Consider the following 14,725-nt stretch of genomic DNA (forward strand, 5'->3'; position numbering starts at 1 on the left):
GTGGGAGGATACGCATACACTGGCAGGCAGTTGGATGGCAGACATGGAGTTGTCTGGTGTGCAGTGTTCGAAGCTACAAGACCTCTGTCAAGTCCTTCAGTGTTTTGAGGAATGCACACGGCTGGTAAGTGCAGACGACGCCATCATAAGCATGAGCATCCCACTTATGCGTCTGCTGATGCAAAGTTTGACGCACATTAAGGAGCAGGCGCCTGCAGCCAAGGAGGAGGGAAGCCTTGATGACAGTCAGCCATTGTCTGGTCAGGGAACTGTCCAGGACGAGGTGGCGGATGAAGAGGATGAGGAGGAGGATGATGGGGCTGAATATGTATGGGAGGAGGGAGCTTCTCAGGGGGCAATAGAAACTGGTGCCGTTGCAAGGTCTGGTACAGGTTTCTTGCGGGACACTTGTGATGTAGATTTGTAAGAAAGTGCTCCTCAACCCAGCAGAAGCAGTGAATTGACACCAGGAACATTGGCCCACATGACTGAGTATGCCTTGCGTATCCTAAAAAGGGACCCCCGCCCCGAAGTGGCGTTGGACAGAGTGGTTTTATGACAAGGTTGTGGAGTGATTTTTCAATGACCGCTGACACGACAGGGACAGCTGCATCGATTCAAAGTGACAGGAGACAGCATTTGTCCAGTATGGTTACAAACTACTTTTCCTCCCTTATCAATGTTCTCCCTCACAGGTCATTCCCCTTTGAATACTGGGCATCTAAACTAGACACCTGGCCTGAATTGGCAGAATATGCATTACAGGAGCTCGCTTGCCCTGCTGCCAGTGTGCTATCAGAAAGAGTCTTCAGTGCTGCTGGTTCAATACTGACCGAAAAAAGGACAAGTCTGGCTACCCAAAATGTTGATGATCTAACCTTAATTAAAATGAACCAATCATGGATTTCACATTCTTTTGCCCCACCTTCCCCTGCTGACACGTAGCTTTCCTTTAAAAAGGTCTTGCTTTTGGACTCCTCTTACTGACTGCCCATCTCCTCCATTTGCTGCTTCTGAATGTCCATCATAGGCCATTTTTAACACCTCCCTAAATGGGCTGACTCCCCCCACGGGCCCGTGGTCACCACTTGGCGCAAGCACCCGTGCGAGTGCCGTCTGGACAGGTGGGTATGCCCACTTTTGGCCGACGGCAGTGGCACAGGGTCCCTCATCGTACAATTAAGTGTCTCTGGCGGTGGGGGTGCACACCCAACGTCAGACACACCATCGTAATATGAGGGGCCCTGGGCCAGTACCACCGCCCACGAGAGAGTGTTCCCCCCCAGCTCAAACAGTGCTCCACCGCTGTTTAGTCGGTGCTGTTAAATCCTTCAATGGCACTGCCAATACAAATTGAGAGATGATAGTAAATATATACAGGGACCATGCCCTCCATTTTGACCTGTGAATACTGTGCGCGAACTACAACTATCTGGTACTCAGCAGAGGAACCCACCCCTGTACGCTGCTTTGCCACCTGTTTATTTACGAACATTTTTTTTGCAGACATTTAGCCCGCTTTACTATTTAGGCCAACGTACTGTGTCAGCCACTTATTCCAGTTGTCCTCCACCGAACAAAGCAGTGCCACCAGTTTACTCCTGTTACCAGTTTAGAACTGCATTGAGCCTACTTTTTTATTTTAGGCCTAGTAAGTCTGTCTGCGCCACTCCTAGCAATCGTCCTCCGCTGACCAAACCAGTGCTGCCTGTGTACCCCTGTTATCCATTTTAAACTGCATTGAGCCAACTTTTTTATTTTAGGCCTAGTAAGTCTGTCTGCGCCACTCCTACTAATCGTCCTCCGCTGACCAAAACAATGCTGCCTGTGTACCCATTACCCATTTTGAACTGCATTGAGCCTACTTTTTTATTTTAGGCTTAGTAAGTCTGTCTGCGCCACTCCTAGCAATCGTCCTCCGCTGACCAAACCAGTGCTGCCTGTGTACCCCTGTTACCCATTTTGAACTGCATTGAGCCAAATTTTTTATTTTAGGCCTAGTAAGTCTGTCTGCGCCACTCCTACTAATCGTCCTCCGCTGACCAAAACAATGCTGCCTGTGTACCCGTTACCCATTTTGAACTGCATTGAGCCAACTTTTTTATTTTAGGCCTAGTAAGTCTCTCTGCGCCACTCCTAGCAATCGTCCTCCGCCTAACAAAACAATGCTGCCTGTGTACCCCTGTTACCCATTTTTAACTGCATTGCGCCTACTTTTTTATTTTAGGCCTACTAACTCTGTCTGGGCCACTCCAGTCCTAACAATTGTCCTCCGCTTAACAACGCTCTGCCGCCTGTGTACCCCTGTAACCAATTTTAAACTGCATTGAGCCAACTTTTTTAATTTAGGCCTACTACTTGTGTCTGTCTGTGCCACTCAATACAGCTGTCCTTCACTGGACAAAGCAGAGCCTCAATTTGCAGCGATATCACATATTAAAGTGCATTTGGCCTACTAGTTTGGTTGGGGCTACTAACGGTGTCTGCCGCTCCTTGGTATTCTCCTGTGTTTTTCTCCTGAGCTTCAATCTTCAGGCTTTCGGCCTATAGGAATTTTAAAACTGCATTTGGCCTACTGGTTTGGTTGGGCCTACTAACGGTGTCTGCCGCTCCTTGCTGTTCTCCTCCACTGAACAAAGCAGTGCTGCCTGTTTACTCCTGTTACTAATTTTGAACTGCATTTAGCCTACTTTATTCTTTGAGCCTATATCTGTGTTTCCTCTTCATCCTGCCCATTGCCCAGCCACTGCTAGATGAGTTTGCCGGTACATTGACCCAGACCACTACATTCCCTTTGCACTCTACATAGCCAGTATCTGACCCTGCAGAAAGTCTGGTTCCCCTTCCCGCATACTATACCACCTTACACGGGGACAAAGAGGAAGGTGCAGATGAAAGTGCAGGTTCCTTCAACAGGTGGGGGGGCATACTCGTTGGCGACGTCACTGGCACAGGGCCCCTCATAGTACGCAAAAGTGTCTCTGCCAGTGGGAGGCGCCCCTGCCGTCAATCACAACGCCGTACTTTGAGGGGCCCTGTGCCAGTGGCAATGCGAACGAGTGTGCCCCCCCTGCTTGCTCAGGATCACAGCACTTGCAAAGTTGAAATACTTACCTCTCCCTGCTCCACCGCCATGACGTAGTCCGCGTTTCCTGGGCCCACGAAAAACTTGAGCCAGCCCTACTCCCCCCACAACTGTTGCCAAATGACCCCCAAATTTTCAATGGCTAACTATTATTATAAGGTAAATTAAGATTGACAAGCTTAACTAACAAGAATTTATGTTTTTGGCATTAAAATGGGCTCTGTTGGTGTTTTCCTGTCCTCCACTCACTGCCGACTTTGATTCTCCATAGACTTGCATTGGGTTTTGTGTTTCGGTCAGATCCCCGACTTTTCGCAATAATCGGCCGATTTCACCCGACCCGACTTTTGACAAAGTCGGGTTTCGTGAAACCCGACTCGATACCGAAAAATTAAAAGTCGCTCAACCCTATATTATACTCTGCAATATATTTCTGCAGTTCATCTCTTATAATGCCCTCAAAAATTTTGATAGGCGCATTCCATTCAACAATAAAAAATGCGAAACTTGGACCCACGTATTAATAACAAATGCAGTCCACATACGAGACACAAATCAGGAATTTTCATGTACAACCTAAAATGTGGTGTACAGGGTGCCCTGTAGGTATCTACTGTATATTGGGGAAACCATGTAAAAACCACAAAAAGGATGAATCTACATAGACACACTATCAGGAGTGAACTGGACACACCTGTGGGAAAACATTTCTCTGGACCTGGACACAGTATGACAGATTTAAAAGTCTTAATACTAAAAGGTCATTTTAAGGACAACAGAGAGAGAAAAAATTGGGAATTCAAACTGATAAAGAAGTTCAATTCTTTGACAAAAGAACTCAATTTAACACCTGGATTTATGACTCACTACATGGATACAACTCACACCTCCACCAGAAGGACTCCAGATAACTAAGAGGAACATTTCCACTGTCTCTTCATTTGTAACAAAATGTCTAATTTGATTTCCTTGGCTTATCTTTAGGAGGCCTCACCCCTTCCACGTCAGAAACAAATGTCCTGCTGTAATATCTCTTAGGCTGTGTGCACACGTAGCAGATTTTTGCGTTTTTTTTCACGGTTTTTCGCTATAAAAACGCTATAAAACCGCGAAAAAAATGCTAACATTAAGCATCCTATGTAACAGAATGCAATCCGCATTTTTTGTGCACATGCTGCATTTTTTTCCTGAGTGGAATCGCAATCCAGAAAAAAACGCAGCATGTTCATTAAAATTGCGGAATCGCGGCGATTCTGCACACATAGGAGTGCATTGATCTGCTTACTTCCCGCACGGGGCTGTGCACACCATGCGGGAAGTAAGCAGATCAAGTGCGGTTGGTACCCAGGGTGGAGGAGAGGAGACTCTCCTCCATGGACTGGGCACCATATAAGTGGTAAAAAAAAAGAATTAAAATAAAAAATAGCGATATACTCACCTTCGGGCGGCCCGACCTCCTCAACGGCTTCTGTGGTGTGTGTGAAGGACCTGCGATGACGTCACGGTCACATGACCGTGGGTCACGTGACCGCTACGTCAATGGAAGGTCCTGAACACACAGCATTAGGAACGGAAGCCGCTGAGGTGAGTATAACCTTTTTTTTAATTTTTTAAATTATTTTTAACATTCTGCCTTTTACTATAGATGCTGCATAGGCTGCATCTATAGTAAAAAGTTGGTCACACTTGTCAAACACTATGTTTGACAAGTGTGACCAACCTGTCAAACAGTTTTCCAAGCGATGCTACAGATCGCTTGGGAAACGCTAGCATTCTGCAAGCTAATTATGCTTGCAAAACGCTAGTTTTCTGCGGGTATATGCATGCAAATTCTGCATGCGATATACCCGCGGCAGGAGGCGCAGAATTGCCGCGGAAATTTCCGCTGCAATTCTGCTACGTGTGCACATAGCCTTCTATGTTGTGCGTTTGTCTTATTAATTCATTTGAAATCCTGCCTGGAGAAGGAGCCACTTTGCTATCAAAGCTTGCAAACATGTTTTTTTTCTAGTTAGACAATAAAAGTATCACTCAGAGAATACTTTTGTCATCACAGGACATAAAATTATCTAAATGCAATAAAATTCAAATTAATTATGTAAAAATCATACAAAATGGTTTTCTGTGGATTTTTTTGAGATTCTGTCTTTCACAGTTGAAGTGTACCTACACTGTGTGCAGAATTATTAGGCAAGTTGTATTTTAGAGGATTATTGTAATTATTGGTCAACAACTGTGTTCTCAATCAACCCAAAAGACTCATAAATATCAAAGCTTAATATTTTTGGAAGCTGGAGTGGTTTTTTTTTATAGATTTGGCTATCTTAGGAGGATATCTGTTTGTGCAGGTAACTATTACTGTACAGAATTATTAGGCAACTTAATAAAAACCAAATATTTTTCCCTCTCACTTGTTTATTTTCAACAGGTAAACCAATATAACTGCACAAAATTTAGAAATAAACGTTTCTGACATGCAAAAAAAAAACCAACCCAAAAATCAGTGACCAATATAGCCACCTTTCTTTATGATGACACTCAACAGCCTTCCATCCATAGATTCTGTCAGTTGCTTGATCTGTTTACGATCAACATTGCGTGAAGCAGCCACCACAGCCTCCCAGATACTGTTCCGAAAGGTGTACTGTATTCCCTCCCTGTAGATCTCACATTTTATTAGGGACCACAGGTTCTCTATGGGGTTCAGATCAGGTGAACAAGGGGGCCATGTCATTATTTTTTCTTCTTTGAGACCTTTACTGGCGAGCCATGCTGTGGAATAGTTGGAGGCATGTGATGGAGCATTGTCCTGCATGAAAATCATGTTTTTCTTGAACGATACTGACTTCTTCCTGTACCACTGCTTGAAGAAGTTGTCTTCCAGAAACTGGCAGTAGGTCTGGGAGTTGAGCTTCACTCCATCCTCAACCCGAAAAGGTTCCACAAGTTCATCTTTGATGATACCAGCCCATACCAGTACCCCACCTCCACCTTGCTGGCGTCTGAGTCGGAGTGGAGCTCTCTGCCCTTTACTGATCCAGCCTCTGGCCCATCCATCTGGCCCATCAAGAGTCATTCTCATTTCATCAGTCCATAAAACCTTTGAAAAGTCAGTCTTAAGGTATTTCTTGGCCCAGTCTTGACGTTTTATCTTATGTTTCTTGTTCAAAGGTGGTCGTTTTTCAGCCTTTCTTACCTTGGCCATGCCCCTGAGTATCGCACACCTTGTGCTTTTTGTAACTCCAGTAATGTTGCAGCTCTGAAATATGGCAAAACTGGTGGCAAATGGCATCTTGGCAGCTTCATGCTTGATTTTCCTCAATTCATGGGCAGTTATTTTGTGCCTTTTTTGCCCAACACGCTTCTTGCGACCCTGTTGGCTATTTGCAATTAAACGCTTGATTGTTCGATGATCACGCTTCAAAAGTTTGGCATTTTCAAGACTGCTGCATCCCTCTGCAAGACATCTCATAATTTTGGACTTTTCAGAGCCCATCAAATCTCTCTTCTGACCCATTTTGCCAAAGGAAGGGAAGTTGCCTAATAATTAAGCACACCTTATAGGGTTTTGATATCATTAGACAACACCCCTCCTCATTACAGAGAGGCACATCACCTGATTTACTTAATTGGTAGTTGGCTCTCAAGCCTGAACAGCTTGGAGTAGGACAACATGTATAAAAAGTATCATGTGATAAAAAATACAACTTGCCTAATAATAATACTTTCTATATGAGTCGAATGAAACAAATCGCTGTATATACTTGAGTTTTGCATTTCATTCTCTAAGCTATGCAACTGAATAAGCATATGAATCTGTAAGGATAATCCACACTTGTCAGATATGCTGATCATTTTCCAAAGTAGATAAAAACACAGCAAATTCACAGTAGCAAATCAGGTTCCTGTAAAATCCTTTGATGTTCTTTCAACTATGTGTTCGGCGACATCACTAACGTACAAATGCACTTCTTCCCGCACTGGCATTTCAATATAATACATATTAAACAATGTGATAAATCACCTTATATTACATTCTTTGTGATTTTTATTTCATTTAAACCTTTTTACATTTCTAAAAAAAGCACTATTATTGCTTTTTTACTATTACATGCAAGTCTCAGCTATAACATTCTTTAAAAATTCCTAATGTATTCTCTTTATGTGGATAATTTCTAAAAGTAAGCACTAAAGTCTGATGAAACTTTACAATTATCTTAAAAAAAGGTTTTATATGTTGGTCTCATTGAAATAAAAATAGTCACAGATGGTCTTTTTTCAGAGCGAAAAAAATTATCTCCCTGTGCCATTATTAGAGATAAATGAGGCTAAATCCTGTAATGGAGCCTCCCACAGATGCATGGACTTTATGCAATGACTCTCCTCATCTTTCTGGTAGGTCCACAGTAGAGATGAGCAAACTTGTTTGGAAAACGTTCGCCAATCTCTAATTCAGGATGGGCATAGCTAATTTGGATTCATGTTCGGATTCCCGGGCATTTTTCCTAAAAATTGTTAAAAGTCGGTCAATGTTCGGTAAATGACCGAGTTCACTAATAACTCTTCCAGACGTCAGTGTTTCCAGTACCAGCACTGGCCGCAAAATATCCTGCACACATGCACACTGATGACATCCCTGTGTCATCCGTGTGACACATACCGGCGACTGGGAATTAGTGGTACTATTCACACTGTTCCCCAGCGCTGGGTGCTAAAGAGAAGACAGCTCACATCATGATTCCCTGCTATCAGGGCACGATGACCGCTATCAGGGCACGATGTTGAGTGTTGTATTCAACTGTTAACAGCGAGAGCAGGCAGCGACTGATGAGAGTATGCATCAGCCACCAGCTGCACTATAAATAAATACATTTAAAAAAAAATGACGTGGGTTCCCCTGTATTTTTGATAACCAGCCAGGCAAAACTGATAACTGTAGGTTGCAACCCTCAGATGTCAGTTTCAGCAAGGCTGGTTATCAACAATAGAAGGGCCACAACTCCCACACCATATTTTTTAATTATTTAAGTAAATATATAATTAAAAAAAAAACGGCATGGGGACCCCTCTATTCTTGATAACCAGCCTTGCTGAAGTTATCAGCTGAGGGTTGCAGTCCACATAAATCTAATCTGATTTATGGAAGAATCTAGTGCATGTTGCAATTTTTTCACATGTGGATTTGGTCAGTGAAAAAAATTGCCCATCTGCAGTGCACCATTGAATAGCAGTAGTCGGAGTGCTGTTCATTTTTTCATGGACAGCACTCAGATTAAAAATACATTTGTGTGAACTTCTTAAGAGAAGACTCCAACTTCTTCTAGATGGTACAAAGGAAGTGATTTAACCCCTTTCCGTCACACACAATATACTTGTATGGCACAGTGAGAAGTGCCTTTGAGTTGCCCGCCAGGACCGTGGGGTACTCGGCACCCGGTCCGTTATTTAAAGGGATGTGTCGCGGCGGTGACCCAGTCCGTGGTCCTGGGCACCCATGTTAAAGGGATAGTCTTTAAGGGGATTTGTAAAATAATAAATGTTCATGACGCCATCTGTGGTATTCGGTCAGGGATGACCAACGCTGCTTAACCCCTTTCTGACATCGGACGTACTATCCCGTCGAGGTGGGGTGGGCCCCCATGACCACGGACGGGATAGTACGTCCAGCGCGAACGGCGGCGCTCACGGGGGGAGCGCGGCCGATCGCGGCCCGGTGTCAGCTGCCTATCGCAGCTGACATCCGGCACTATGTGCCAGGAGCAGTCACGGACCGCTCCCGGCACATTAACCCCTGGCACACCGCGATCAAACATGATCGCGATGTGCCGGCGGTGCAGGGAAGCATCGCGCAGGGAGGGGGCTCCCTGCGGGCTTCCCTGAGCCCCCCGCAGCAACGCGATGTGATCGCGTTGCTGCGAGGGTCTTACCTCCCTCCCTGCCTGCTCCAGACCCGGATCCAAGATGGCCGCGGATCCGGGTCCTGCAGGGAGGGAGGTGGCTTCACAGAAGCCTGCTCAGAGCAGGCACTGTGAAGCAGCCTGCACTTCTCTCAGATCGGTGATCTGTCAGAGTGCTATGCAAACTGGCAGATCACCGATGTGTATTGTCCCCCCCTGGGGCAAAGTAAAAAAGTTTAAAAAAAAATGTCCAAATGTGTAAAAAAAAATAAAAAAAAATATTCCAAAATAATGAAAAAAAATATATATATATTATTCCCATAAATACATTTCTTTATCTAAATAATAAAAAAAAACAATAAAAGTACTGTAAGGTTTCTCTTACTGAGAGTGTTGGGGGACACTCACTTGACCGTGATATTCAAGCACACGGGCACGGGTTTATAAAACAAAGCAGTCCATGCGGTTTATTAAAGTGCCATAAACCGGGTAATGCACAGTTCATTACTTGTATCACATAGAACACAACAGGCACCAACAGTCTCTTTGGTACCTGACGGGAGCCCTTGCTCCACATGCCGACTCTTTTTAACAGTCTTCTGGGTAAGCTGCCTAACGGGGATCACCAACTCGCCTGGTCAATACACAGTAGTCAGTCCAGACCTCACCGAAGGACTCCAGCTTCCCCACACTCTGTTAACACTCTTCCGGGTAAGCTGCCTAACGGGGATCACCAACTTGCCTGTCCGGCACACAGTAGTCAGTCCAGACCTCACCAAAGGACTCCAGCTTCCCCACACAGTAACTGTCTCTGGCTCCGCAGATCCCGGTCCTCACCTTGTCACCGCAGGTCCTGGACCCCGTCCTCCACCCATCAGCATAGGTCCTGGACCCCGTCCTCCACCTGTCACCACTGTTCCTGGACCCCGTCCTCCACCCGTCAGCATAGGTCCTGGACCCCGTCCTCCACCCGTCACCACAGGTAACCAGGATCACGCCGGTGGCCTAGTCCGGGTATTCTTCAGGACGTCCTTCCCCAGCTGGGAACGTCCAATACCCAGGCCACCCGAAGCCAAGTCCCACGAACTTAGGTGCTTGCAGGACCCTAGTCACTCCTAGAACAGTCCAGCACCATTCGGAACCTTCACGGTCAGGTCCATACACAGGTTCCACACAGGAACCACACAGGACCTACCGGACACACCTCTCAGCTCCACACACAGGGAGCTCACATCCAACACTGACCCACACCCTGGTCACGTTACATACTGGTAACCACTCCCCTGGGTGGGAGTGTATGTGTGGCTAGTCTGACCCTCCCATCTCTCATGACTAGCCTAGTAAGTCACCCAAACTTAACTATACACATTACACAAACTCTTGAGGGACTACAGGTCCCAGCATAACCACAATACATCAGACTTACCACGCAGACTCCCTCTGCGACACATATCGGCCATTCACAACACTGCTGATTACAGGTTCACCACTATTACCACAACAGATACGCCTCCATGCATATCTCACAGAGCGCACAGAGCGCCCCCTAGCTGCCACAGGGGTCACTACACCACAGTACACATATTTAGTATCGCCGCATCCGTAACGACCCAACCTATAAAACTGGCCCACTAGTTAACCCCTTCAGTAAACACCGTAAGAAAAAAAAAAAAAAAACGAGGCAAAAAACAACGCTTTATTATCATACCGCCGAAAAAAAAGTGGAATAACACGCGATCAAAAAGACAGATATAAATAACCATGGTATCGCTGAAAGCGTCATCTTGTCCCGCAAATAACGAGCCGCCATACAGCATGATCAGCAAAAAAATAAAAAAGTTATAGTCCTGAGAATAAAGCGATGCAAAAATAATTATTTTTTCCATAAAATAGTTTTTATCGTATAAAAGCGCCAAAACATAAAAAAATAATATAAATGAGGTATCGCTGTAATCGTACTGACCCGAAGAATAAAACTGCTTTATCAATTTTACCAAACACGGAATGGTATAAACGCCTCCCCAAAAAGAAATTCATGAATAGCTGGTTTTTGGTCATTCTGCCTCACAAAAATCAGAATAAAAAGCGATCAAAAAATGTGACGTGCCCAAAAATGTTACCAATAAAAATGTCAACTCGTCCCGCAAAAAACAAGACCTCACATGACTCTGTGGACCAAAATATGGAAAATTTATAGCTCTCAAAATGTGGTAACGCAAAAAATATTTTTTGCAATAAAAAGCGTCTTTCAGTGTGTGACGGCTGCCAATCATAAAAATCCGCTAAAAAACTCGCTATAAAAGTAAATCAAACCCCCCTTCATCACCCCCTTAGTTAGGGAAAAATAAAAAAAATGTATTTATTTCCATTTTCCCATTAGGGCTAGGGTTAGGGTTAGGGTTGGGGCTAGGGTTAAGGCTACAGTTAGGGTTGGGGCTAAAGTTAGGGTTAGGGTTGGGGCTAAAGTTACGGTTAAGGTTTAAATTACATTTACGGTTGGGAATAGGGTTGGGATTAGGGTTAGGGGTGTGTCAGGGTTAGAGGTGTGGTTAGGGTTACTGTTGGGATTAGGGTTAGGGGTGTGTTTGGATTAGGGTTTCAGTTATAATTGGGGGTTTTCCACTGTTTCGGCACATCAGGGGCTCTCCAAACGCGACATGGCGTCCGATCTCAATTCCAGCCAATTCTGCGTTGAAAAAGTAAAACAGTGCTCCTTCCCTTCCGAGCTCTCCCGTGTGCCCAAACAGGGGTTTACCCCAACATATGGGGTATCAGCGTACTCAGGACAATTAGGACAACAACCTTTGGGGTCCAATTTCTCCTGTTACCCCTGGGAAAATACAAAACTGGGGGCTAAAAAATAATTTTTGTGGGAAAAAAAAAAGATTTTTTATTTTCACGGCTCTGCGTTATATACTGTAGTGAAACACTTGGGGGTTCAAAGTTCTTACAACACATCTAGATAAGTTCCTTGGGGGGTCTAGTTTCCAAAATTGGGTCACTTGTGCGGGGCTTCTACTGTTTAGGTACATTAGGGGCTCTGCAAACGCAATGTGACGCCTGCAGACCATTCCATCTAAGTCTGCATTTCAAATGGCGCTCCTTCCCTTCCGAGCCCTTCCATGCGTCCAAACGGTGGTTCCCCCCCACATATGGGGTATCAGCGCACTCAGGACAAATTGACAACAACTTTTGGGGTCCAATTTCTCCTGTTACCCTCGGGAAAATACAAAACTGGGGGCTAAAAAATAATTTTTGTGTGAAAAAAATTTTGTTTTATTTTTACGGCTCTGCATTATAAACTTCTGTGAAGCCCTTGGTGGGTCAAAGCGCTCACCACACATCTAGATAAGTTCCTTAGGCGGTCTACTTTCCAACATGGTGTCACTTGTGGGGGGTTTCTACTGTTTAGGTACATTAGGGGCTCTGCAAATGCAATGTGACACCTGCAGACCATTCCATCTAAGTCTGCATTTCAAATGGCGCTCCTTCCCTTCCGAGCCCTTCCATGCGTCCAAACGGTGGTTCCCCCCCACATATGGGGTATCAGCGCACTCAGGACAAATTGGACAACAACTTTTGGGGTCCAATTTCTCCTGTTACCCTCGGGAAAATACAAAACTGGGGGCTAAAAAAATAATTTTTGTGGGAAAAAATTTTTGTTTTATTTTTACGGCTCTGCATTATAAACTTCTGTGAAGCCCTTGGTGGGTCAAAGCGCTCATCACACATCTAGATAAGTTCCTTAGGGGGTCTACTTTCCAAAATGGTGTCACTTGTGGGGGGTTTCTACTGTTTAGGTACATTAGGGGCTCTGCAAACGCAATGTGACACCTGCAGACCATTCCATCTAAGTCTGCATTCCAAATGACGCTCCTTCCTTTCCGAGCCCTCCCATGCGCCCAAACAGTGGTTCTTCCCACATATGGTGTATCATCGCACTCAGGACAACTTGGACAACAAATTTTGGGGTCCAATTTCTCCTGCTACCCTTGGGAAAATACAAAACTGGGGGCTAAAAAAATAATTTTTGTGGGAAAAAATTTTTGTTTTATTTTTACGGCTCTGCATTATAAACTTCTGTGAAGCCCTTGGTGGGTCAAAGTGCTCAAAACACATCTAGATAAGTTCCGTAGGGGGTCCACTTTCCAAAATGGTGTCACTTGTGGGGGGTTTCAATGTTTAGGCACATCAGTGGCTCTCCAAACGCAACATGGCGTCCCATCTCAATTCCTGTCAATTTTGCATTGAAAAGTCAAACGGCGCTCCTTCCCTTCCGAGGTCTCCCATGCGCCCAAACAGTGATTTACCCCCACATATGGGGTATCAGCGTACTCAGGACAAATTGTACAACAACTTTTGGGGTCCAATTTCTTCTCTTACCCTTGGGAAAATAAAAAATTGGGGGTGAAAACATAATTTTTGTGAAAAAATATGATTTTTTATTTTTACGGCTCTGCATTATAAACTTCTGTGAAGCACTTGGCGGGTCAAAGTGCTCACCACACCTCTAGATAAGTTCCTTAGGGGGTCTACTTTCCAAAATGGTGTCACTTGTGGGGGGTTTCAATGTTTAGGCACATCAGGGGCTCCCCAAACGCAACATGGCGTCCCATCTCAATTCCAGTCAATTTTGCATTGAAAAGTCAAATGGCGCTCCTTTGCTTCCGAGCTCTGTCATGCGCCCAAACAGTGGTTTACCCCCACATATGGGGTATCGGCGTACTCAGGACAAATTGTACAACAACTTTTGGGGTCCATTTTCTCTTGTTACCCTTGGTAAAATAAAACAAATTGGAGCTGAAGTAAATTTTTTGTGAAAAAAAGTTAAATGTTCATTTTTATTTAAACATTCCAAAAATTCCTGTGAAGCACCAGAAGGGTAAATAAACTTCTTGAATATGGTTTTGAGCACCTTGAGGGGTGCAGATTTTAGAATGGTGTCACACTTGGGTATTTTCTATCATATAGACCCCTCAAAATGACTTCAAATGAGATGTGGTCCCTAAAAAAAAATGGTGTTGTAAAAATGAGAAATTGCTGGTCAACTTTTAACCCTTATAACTCCCTAACAAAAAAAAATTTTGGTTCCAAAATTGTGCTGTTGTAAAGTAGACATGTGGGAAATATTACTTATTAAGTATTTTGTGTGACATATCTCTGTGATTTAATTGCATAAAAATTCAAAGTTGGAAAATTGCGAAATTTTCAAAATTTTCGCCAAATTTACGTTTTTTTCACAAATAAACGCAGGTACTATCACAGAATTTTTACCACTATCATGAAGTACAATATGTCACGAGAAAACAATGTCAGAATCGCCAAGATCCGTTGAAGCGTTCCAGAGTTATAACCTCATAAAGGGACAGTGGTCAGAATTGTAAAAATTGGCCCGGTCATTAACGTGCAAACCACCCTTGGGGGTGAAGGGGTTAAAGGGGTCCTCTGGGGTAAGGTTATGGCAGCCAGATGGTATAACTTCCCACTGTGAAGTAGGTCCCCAGGGCTCCCGGTGAATAGATGGAAGATGGTGAATGGTGCAGTGAAGAACGAAGGACACAGTTGTGCAGTTTTTTTATCTGGTTTACTGATGGTAGCAGGCAGCCACAGTCCAGGGCACCAGATCACAGGTACAGGGAGGGTCCGGCCAGCTTGGAAGCAAGTTCAGAGTCCAGCTTTACCAGGTGGAGTTAAAAGCCTTCCTCTTAGCGCGGTGGTATTTTAGTCCCTTACTGCCTATGGC

This window comes from Ranitomeya variabilis, chromosome 2 (assembly GCF_051348905.1).
Source record: "Ranitomeya variabilis isolate aRanVar5 chromosome 2, aRanVar5.hap1, whole genome shotgun sequence".
Lineage (NCBI taxonomy): Eukaryota > Metazoa > Chordata > Amphibia > Anura > Dendrobatidae > Ranitomeya > Ranitomeya variabilis.